This window comes from Xiphophorus couchianus, chromosome 23 (genome assembly GCF_001444195.1).
Source record: "Xiphophorus couchianus chromosome 23, X_couchianus-1.0, whole genome shotgun sequence".
In the NCBI taxonomy this organism is placed as follows: Eukaryota; Metazoa; Chordata; class Actinopteri; order Cyprinodontiformes; family Poeciliidae; genus Xiphophorus; species Xiphophorus couchianus.
Window position 1 is genome coordinate 20,913,004 of NC_040250.1, and position 10,752 is coordinate 20,923,755.

Genomic DNA, 10,752 nt, shown 5'->3' on the forward strand with positions numbered 1-10,752 from the left:
CTGAAAATTGAGTGTAGTGCTTGAAAATTCATAGTATTGTCACTTTTTCACTTCTCTCGCTGAGAAAACGCTTTTTTTGGTCTCTTACATTCAAAACTCATGAAACTCAAAAATTTAGACTTTGGTTCCAGCTTCAAACCACCAGAACTACTGCATCTCGGCATTTCTATGCTGTTCCACAGCTAATAAGGCTGAAAATTGAGTGTAGTGCCTGAAAATTCATGTATTGTCACTTTTTTCACTTCTCTCGCGCTGAGAAAACGCTTTTTTTGGTCTCTTTACATTCAAAACTCATGAAACTCAAAATTAGACTTGGTTCCAGCTTCAAACCACCAGAACTACTGCATCTCGGCATTTCTATGCTGTTCCACAGCTGTTACGACCCGGCTCGGGAAAAGGGAAGCAACATTAAGAAACCTAGGATGGTAAGGTTTTAACAGTTTTAGAGGTTTTATTGTTTGGGTTCAACAAAAATAAAGGGGGTTAAAATTAACAATAGTCAGATTGTAGAGACTAACAAAAGGATACTCAAACAAACAAGGCCCCAAAACAATCAGGTGTAAGTCAAAGACTTTAACCAAACAAAATAGACTTTCAGAACAGGGTACACGAAGACAACCTACAAATCTCTTACAGAGATCCAAAGATCCCACACGGGGGACAAAGTGAGTGGCACAAGCTATCCACGCTAACAAAGGTTGTCAGAGCTAACAAAACAAGGTTACAGCAGTCAACCAAAAAAAACCCCTAACAAAGTGGCAAGCTGTTTCAACAAAGAAACAGCCGCGCCTTCTCCCAGGATGTCCTTGGTTCTTAAGGGAGGCCTCAACAGTGATTGGTGGAGCCGGCAATTGATGACCCAATCACGGTAGGCCTCAGGATGTGACACAGGACAAGCAGGGCAGCACCCACTTCCAGGTGGAGTCAGTCCTGATTAGCCACTGAAAAACAACAAACAGAAAAGAAAGGCCACTGGCCGTAACACCTCCCCCCTTAAAATCCTAAACCAAAGTGTTTGGAAGGAACATTCCCAACCGAAGGTAACTATACAAGCTACACTCTAGATAAAGCATCTGCTAAGAAGTTATCTGCACCTTTCTTATGTTTGATTTCAAGATTGTAATCCTGTACCAATAAAGCCCACCGCATGAGTCTCTGGTTGTGGTTGTACATGCGAGAAAGGAAAAACAAGGGGGTTGTGGTCGGTGTACACTATGATTGGCACAGGACTAGGCCCTAGGTAAACCTCAGAGTGTTGAAGTGCAAGTAGCAAGGCCAGAGTTTCTTTCTCGATGATGGAGTAATTGAGTTGGCTGGGTGTAAACTTACGGAAAAAACAACAGACGGGATGATCAGCTCCGTCCCCACCTTCCTGTAACAGTACAGCACCAGCTCCAACAGCACTAGCATCCACTTCAAGTTTGAAAACCTTTGACCATCCTCTATAGCAGAGTCAGACCAATTCCTTACAATCAATGCTGAGGAGCAAGTTGAAGGTAAGGATTGACCTGTTTGAAGGTCAGGATTACCGTTTGGGTCTCGAGAACAGTACGGTTTCAACATATTTATGTGACAGACCCGAGATTTCCTCCTTCTTTCCGGAGTGCAGATTACATAATCTGTCTCACTCAACCTTTCCTGAACCACATAAGGTCCTGAAAACTTGGCAGAAAGGGTAGAACCAGGAACAGGTAGTAATTGCTAGAACTTTTTTCCCCCTTAGCAAAAGAACGGGAACCCGGAGCAGGACTGGTCATAATGCTTTTTCATTGACCCCTTTGAGACTCACCTAGTGTTTCTTTCGCAATAGCACAAGACTGATGCAGTCTTTCTCTGAAATTTGCAGACATAATCCAGAATGTTTTCCTGGGGAGAAACATTTATCTCTAAGAGTTTCTCTTTGAGAATTTTCAGAGGGCTACGGAGTGTCATGGCCAAACAACCAATTCAGCGGGGCTGAATCTTAGAGACTCTTGAATAGACTCCCGAGCGGCAAACAGAACAAAAGGTATGCCTTCGTCCAGTCTTTTTTCTGTTTCTGTACAATATTTCGTAGCATAGACTTTTAACGTCCTGGTGCCAACGCTCTAAAGCTCCTTGAGACTCAGGATGATAAGCGCTGGAGAACTGTATGCTGTATGTTCAGTTCTTTTAGGACTTGCTTAACAAGTTTAGACTGAAAATTTGTGCCTTGATCAGTTTGAATTATTCTAGGAAGGCCAAAGGTGGAAAAAACTTTGTCATCACTTTTACTACTGAGCTGGAGGTAATCTTACGCAATGGGATTGCTTCTGGGTAACGAGTTGAGGCACACATTAAGGTGAGCAGGAAACTGATTGCCAGATTTTTGTGCGAGGAAGAGGTCCAACGCAGTCCATGATGATTCCGCTCAAAAGGTTCTCCAACACGGGTATAGGATGGAGAGGAGCAGGAGGGATAACTTGGTTGGGCTTACCAGTTACCTGACAGGTATGACAGCTGCGACAATACTGGCATACATCTGTTTTTAATCCGGGCCAGTTAAAACTGTTTCAGAACATTCTGGTAAGTCTTAGTTACTCCCAAATGTCCTGACCAGCTTCCTTCATGTGCCAAGGCCAAAATGTGTTTGCGGGTAATCTGATGGAATCACAATTTGGTGTACCACATTCCAGTCAGCATCAGGGAGGACAACAGGGCACCATTTTCTCATCAATACTCCATCATTTACATAAAATGCTACTGGTTCAACTCTAGCTTTGTCAGCACTTACAACACTTGAGAAAACACCTTGTAAGGGTTGGATCCACCTTCTTGAGCTGCACAAAGCTGTGATCGGGAGATGGGAGAAGAACCAAAATCAGCTTGTCGCACATCTGGTTTTTGCTGCGGAACTGCAGGCAACTGTGTCGTAGCCGGGTAGTTCTTTCTCCTCTGAAAAGATTGACATAAGCACACTGTCAGACAAGTCTGTATTTTCCTCTGAAATTCCCTTCAATTTTTGAGCCCTGGTGAGCACACAGGAAGTAGAAACAGTAGTCTGTGTTGCGTCTTCCTCCTTAGGAAGAGAGCAGGGGACATCTAATACTTCTAGGGATGGTGTTACTTTACCACCTGCAATATCATTACCAAGGTAAAAGGGAAATACCTTTAACTGGAAGCGCAGAACAAACAGCAATGGGGAAAATACCAGAAATCAGTTCTGATTGTAACTGCACCAAGTGTACAGGCCGGGGGGCATAACTCATTTCCAGTCCTTGCAGAACAACACTGTAGCCACAAGATGACAACTTGGAAAATGGTAAGGAATCTGTTAAGATAGATTGGGAGGCACCAGTGTCTCGCAAAATACGAACTGGATGTGGATCTGCAAGTTTTCCTGGTAATGAAACATATCCAGTCAGCAAAAAAGGTTCATAACATGGATCGGGACTATAGCTAAGTTCAGCCTTTCCTAGGGTATGAGACTGGCTCTTATTAACCCCCACCTTTAGGTTTGGTTGTGTGTTCTGTTCTTTTCGTTTCAAGGCTAAACAATTAGCAATGAGATGACCTGTTTTGTGACAATAGAAACACTCCTTGTCATTCTTTTGAGGAGTTGATTTGGGTTGCTCAACAGCTGACTTTATAGACACACTTTTATTGAGCACGGACTGAAAGGTAGACTTATGTGTAAGCACATACTCATCAGCTAACACAGCAGCAGAAGACAATGAGTTTACCTTTTGCTCATTCAAGTGAACAACAACACGTTCAGGTAGACAATTTTTGAACTCTTCCAATAGAACAAGTTCTCTCAGAGTATCAAAATTTGTCACCTTACTTGAAGCACACCAACGGTCAAAGAGACTTCCCTTTTCTCTGGCGAACTCTACATAGGTCTGAGAGGGGCTTTTCTTAAAAGACCTAAACTTTTGCCGGTAAGCCTCAGGAACAAGCTCATAAGCTTTCAAAATGGCAGCTTTAACCACATCATACTTTTGGGTGTCTGAAAGAGGAAGGGCGGCTACAACCTCTTGAGCTTTACCATAGATTTTGCACTGTAGAAGCAAAGACCAAACGTCAGGTGGCCACTGTAAAGCCTGTGCTATTCGCTCAAAAGCAGAGAAGTAAGAATCAATCTCTGTCTCTCGAAACTCAGGTACTAAAGAGACATACTTGGTAACAGCAAAGGGTCTAATAGAAGAGGGCCCCCTAGAACTACTAGTAGGGCTCTCACTGGTTGTTTGAACAGGAAATCTGGCCTTATACTCAAGCTCTAGCTGTCGAAGCTTTATAGCTTTTTCAGCCTCAATTTCCAACCGTTTAACTTCAAGCTGATATTGCCTGAGCTGTGCTTTCTCCTCAGCCTCAGCCTCAACTTGCAATCTGGCGAGACGAACCTTCAGGCGAGCATCAACTTTGGACCCAACAGATCCAGAGGAAGCCGAGAGGGGATCAAACCTAGGAAGTGTGACAGGAGTCTGAATCCCCCAACCACCTTCAGATCCTGCTCTGGTGTTAGCTCCTGAGGCCTCTCTGCAAGGTTTGAGGGGCCAGCAGATTCCATCTCTGCAGCAGGCACAGCAACAGTTGGTAGAGCAGATGAGATTGGAATCTGTGAAGGCAAAGATAACACATTCAACTCAACCAGTTTATTCACAACTAGATCCCTTAATTCCTTCTTCAGCAGTTGCTTGGAATAGGAAATGGAAAAATAACTTGCAATCTCAGCTAACTCAGCTTTACGACAAGATGCAAGTTTTTCATGAGAAGGCTGTTCCAAGAACTGGTCAATATTAAACTGAGCCATCTCTGAACTAACAACACAAACTTTACAGCAGCACCTCCAGGCAGCAAAGACAAACAATTTCCCTAAACTGTAGCCACGGGATTGTATTAAATAGATCCCGGACGAGCCCCCATTTAATGTTACGACCCGGCTCGGCTAGGGAAAAGGGAAGCAACATTAAAGAAACCTAGATGGTAAGGTTTAACAGTTTAGAGGTTTATTGTTTGGGTTCAACAAAAATAAAGGGGGTAAAATTAACAATAGTCAGAATGTAGAGACTAACAAAAGGATACTAAACAAAACAAGGCCCCAAAACAATCAGGTGTAAGTCAAAGACTTTAACCAAACAAAATAGACTTTCAGAACAGGGTACACGAAGACAACCTACAAATCTCTTACAGAGATCCAAAGATCCCACACGGGGACAAAGTGAGTGGCACAAGCTATCCAAGCTAACAAAGGTTGTCAGAGCTAACAAAACAAGGTTACAGCAGTCAAAAAAAAAAACCCCTAACAAAGTGGCAAGCTGTTTCAACAAAGAAACAGCCGCGCCTTCTCCCAGGATGTCCTTGGTTCTTAAAGGGAGGCCTCAACAGTGATTGGTGGAGCCGGCAATTGATGACCCAATCACGGTAGGCCTCAGGTGTGACACAGGACAAGCAGGCAGCACCCACTTCCAGGTGGAGTCAGTCTGATTAGCCACTGAAAAACAACAAACACAGAAAAGAAAAGGCCACTGGCCGTAACAACACCTAATAAGGCTGAAAATTGAGTGTAGTGCTGAAAATTCATATATTGTCACTTTTTCACTTCTCTCGCTGAGAAAACGCTTTTTTTTTCTTACATTCAAAACTCATGAAACCCAAAATTTAGACTTGGTTCCAGCTTCAAACCACCAGAACTACTGCATCTCGGCATTTCTATGCTGTTCCACAGCTAATAAGGCTGGAAAATTGAGTGTAGTGCTGAAAATTCATAGTATTGTCACTTTTCACTTCTCTCGCTGAGAAAAACGCTTTTTTGGTCTCTTACATTCAAAACTCATGAAACTCAAAATTTAGACTTGGTTCCAGCTTCAAACCACCAGAACTACTGTATCTCGGCATTTCTATGCTGTGTCCACAGCTAATAAGGCTGAAAATTGAGTGTAGTGGCTGAAAATTCATGTATTGGTCACTTTTTCACTTCTCTCGCTGAGAAACGCTTTTTTGGTCTCTTACATTCAAAACTCATGAAAACTCAAAATTGAGACTTGGGTTCCAGCTTCAAACCACCAGAACTACTGCATCTCGCATTTCTATGCTGTTCCACAGCTAATAAGGCTGAAAATTGAGTGTAGTGCTGAAAATTCATGTATTGTCACTTTTTCACTTCTCTCGCTGAGAAAATGCTTTTTTGGTCTCTTACATTCAAAACTCATGAAACTCAAAATTCGACTTGGTTCCAGCTTCAAACCACCAGAACTACTGCATCTCGGCATTTCTATGCTGTTCCACAGCTAATAGGCCTGAAAATTGAGTGTAGTGCTGAAAATTCATGTATTGTCACTTTTTCACTTCTCTCGCTGAGAAAACGCTTTTTTGGTCTCTTACATTCAAACTCATGAAACTCAAAATTTAGACTTGGTTCCAGCTTCAAACCACCAGAACTACTGCATCTCGGAATTCTATGCTGTTCCACAGCTATAAGGCTGAAAATTGAGTGTAGTGCTGAAAATTCATGATATTGTCACTTTTTCACTTCTCTCGCTGAGAAAACGCTTTTTTTGTCTCTTACATTCAAACTCATGAAACTCAAAATTTAGACTTGGTTCCAGCTTCAAACCACAGAACTACTGCATCTCGGCATTTCTATGCTGTTCCACAGCTAATAAGGCTGAAAATTGTGTTAGTGCTGAAAATTCATAGTATTGTCACTTTTTCACTTCTCTCGCTGAGAAAACATGCTTTTTGGTCTCTTACATTCAAAACTCATGAACTCAAAATTTAGACTTGGTTCCAGCTTCAACCACCAGAACTACTGCATCTCGGCATTCTATGCTGTTCCACAGCTAATAAGGCTGAAAATTGAGTGTAGTGCTGAAAATTCATGTATTGTCACTTTTTCACTTCTCTCGCTGAGAAAACGCTTTTTTGGTCTCTTACATTCAAAACTCATGAAACTCAAAATTTAGACTTGGTTCCAGCTTCAAACCACCGAACTACTGCACTCTCGGCATTTCTATGCTGTTACCACAGCTAATAAGGCTGAAAATTGAGTGTAGTGCTGAAAATTCATGTATTGTCACTTTTTCACTTCTCTCGCTGAGAAACGCTTTTTTGGTCTCTTACATTCAAAACTCATGAAACTCAAAATTTAGACTTGGTTCCAGCTTCAAACCACCAGAACTACTGCATCTCGGCATTTCTATGCTGTTCCACAGCTAATAAGGCTGAAAATTGAGTGTAGTGCTGAAAATTCATGTATTGTCACTTTTTCACTTCTCTCGCTGAGAAAACGCTTTTTTGGTCTCTTACATTCAAAACTCATGAAACTCAAAATTTAGACTTGGTTCCAGCTTCAAACCACCAGAACTACTGCATCTCGGCATTTCTATGCTGTTCCACAGCTAATAAGGCTGAAAATTGAGTGTAGTGCTGAAAATTCATGTATTGTCACTTTTTCACTTCTCTCGCTGAGAAAACGCTTTTTTGGTCTCTTACATTCAAAACTCATGAAACTCAAAATTTAGACTTGGTTCCAGCTTCAAACCACCAGAACTACTGCATCTCGGCATTTCTATGCTGTTCCACAGCTAATAAGGCTGAAAATTGAGTGTAGTGCTGAAAATTCATGTATTGTCACTTTTTCACTTCTCTCGCTGAGAAAACGCTTTTTTGGTCTCTTACATTCAAAACTCATGAAACTCAAAATTTAGACTTGGTTCCAGCTTCAAACCACCAGAACTACTGCATCTCGGCATTTCTATGCTGTTCCACAGCTAATAAGGCTGAAAATTGAGTGTAGTGCTGAAAATTCATGTATTGTCACTTTTTCACTTCTCTCGCTGAGAAAACGCTTTTTTGGTCTCTTACATTCAAAACTCATGAAACTCAAAATTTAGACTTGGTTCCAGCTTCAAACCACCAGAACTACTTGCATCTCGGCATTTCTATGCTGTTCCACAGCTAATAAGGCTGAAAATTGAGTGTAGTGCTGAAAAATTCATGTATTGTCACTTTTTCACTTCTCTCGCTGAGAAAACTGCTTTTTTGGTCTCTTACATTCAAAACTCATGAACTCAAAATTTAGACTTGGTTCCAGCTTCAAACCACCAGAACTACTGCATCTCGGCATTTCTATGCTGTTCCACAGCTAATAAGGCTGAAAATTGAGTGTAGTGCTGAAAATTCATGTATTGTCACTTTTCACTTCTCTCGCTGAGAAAACGCTTTTTTTGGTCTCTTACATTCAAAACTCATGAAACTCAAAATTTAGACTTGGTTCCAGCTTCAAAACCACCAGAACTACTGCATCTCGGCATTTCTATGCTGTTCCACAGCTAATAAGGCCTGAAAATTGAGTGTAGTGCTGAAAATTCATGTATTGTCACTTTTTCACTTCTCTCGCTGAGAAAACGCTTTTTTGGTCTCTTACATTCAAAACTCATGAAACTCAAAATTTAGACTTGGTTCCAGCTTCAAACCACCAGAACTACTGCATCTCGGCATTTCTATGCTGTTCCACAGCTAATAAGGCTGAAAATTGAGTGTAGTGCTGAAAATTCATGTATTGTCACTTTTTCACTTCTCTCGCTGAGAAAACGCTTTTTTGGTCTCTTACATTCAAAACTCATGAAACTCAAAATTTAGACTTGGTTCCAGCTTCAAACCACCAGAACTACTGCATCTCGGCATTTCTATGCTGTTCCACAGCTAATAAGGCTGAAAATTGAGTGTAGTGCTGAAAATTCATGTATTGTCACTTTTTCACTTCTCTCGCTGAGAAAACGCTTTTTTGGTCTCTTACATTCAAAACTCATGAAACTCAAAATTTAGACTTGGTTCCAGCTTCAAACCACCAGAACTACTGCATCTCGGCATTTCTATGCTGTTCACAGCTAATAAGGCTGAAAATTGAGTGTAGTGCTGAAAATTCATAGTATTGTCACTTTTTCACTTCTCTCGCTGAGAAAACGCTTTTTGGTCTCTTACATTCAAAACTCATGAAACTCAAAATTTAGACTTGGTTCCAGCTTCAAACCACCAGAACTACTGCATCTCTGCATTTCTATGCTGTTCCACAGCTAATAAGGCTGAAAAATTGAGTGTAGTGCTGAAAATTCATGTATTGTCACTTTTTCACTTCTCTCGCTGAGAAAACGCTTTTTTGGTCTCTTACATTCAAAACTCATGAAACTCAAAATTTAGACTTGGTTCCAGCTTCAAACCACCAGAACTACTGCATCTCGGCATTTCTATGCTGTTCCACAGCTAATAAGGCTGAAAATTGAGTGTAGTGCTGAAAAATTCATGTATTGTCACTTTTCACTTCTCTCGCTGAGAAAACGCTTTTTTGGTCTCTTACATTCAAAACTCATGAAACTCAAAATTTAGACTTGGTTCCAGCTTCAAACCACCAGAACTACTGCATCTCGGCATTTCTATGCTGTTCCACAGCTAATAAGGCTGAAAATTGAGTGTAGTGCTGAAAATTCATGTATTGTCACTTTTTCACTTCTCTCGCTGAGAAAATCGCTTTTTTGGTCTCTTACATTCAAAACTCATGAAACTCAAAATTTAGACTTGGTTCCAGCTTCAAACCACCAGAACTACTGCATCTCGGCATTTCTATGCTGTTCCACAGCTAATAAGGCTGAAAATTGAGTGTAGTGCTGAAAATTCATGTATTGTCACTTTTCACTTCTCTCGCTGAGAAAAGCGCTTTTTGGTCTCTTACATTCAAAACTCATGAAACTCAAAATTTAGACTTGGTTCCAGCTTCAAACCACCAGAACTACTGCATCTCGGCATTTCTATGCTGTTCCACAGCTAATAAGGCTGAAAATTGAGTGTAGTGCTGAAAATTCATGTATTGTCACTTTTTCACTTCTCTCGCTGAGAAAACGCTTTTTTGGTCTCTTACATTCAAAACTCATGAAACTCAAAATTTAGACTTGGTTCCAGCTTCAAACCACCAGAACTACTGCATCTCGGCATTTCTATGCTGTTCCACAGCTAATAAGGCTGAAAATTGAGTGTAGTGCTGAAAATTCATGTATTGTCACTTTTTCACTTCTCTCGCTGAGAAAACGCTTTTTTGGTCTCTTACATTCAAAACTCATGAAACTCAAAATTTAGACTTGGTTCCAGCTTCAAACCACCAGAACTACTGCATCTCGGCATTTCTATGCTGTTCCACAGCTAATAAGGCTGAAAATTGAGTGTAGTGCTGAAAATTCATGTATTGTCACTTTTTCACTTCTCTCGCTGAGAAAACGCTTTTTTGGTCTCTTACATTCAAAACTCATGAAACTCAAAATTTAGACTTGGTTCCAGCTTCAAACCACCAGAACTACTGCATCTCGGCATTTCTATGCTGTTCCACAGCTAATAAGGCTGAAAATTGAGTGTAGTGCTGAAAATTCATGTATTGTCACTTTTTCACTTCTCTCGCTGAGAAAACGCTTTTTGGTCTCTTACATTCAAAACTCATGAAACTCAAAATTTAGACTTGGTTCCAGCTTCAAAACCACCAGAACTACTGCATCTCGGCATTTCTATGCTGTTCCACAGCTAATAAGGCTGAAAATTGAGTGTAGTGCTGAAAATTCATGTATTGTCACTTTTTCACTTCTCTCGCTGAGAAAACGCTTTTTTGGTCTCTTACATTCAAAACTCATGAAACTCAAAATTTAGACTTGGTTCCAGCTTCAAACCACCAGAACTACTGCATCTCGGCATTTCTATGCTGTTCCACAGCTAATAAGGCTGAAAATTGAGTGTAGTGCTGAAAATTCATGT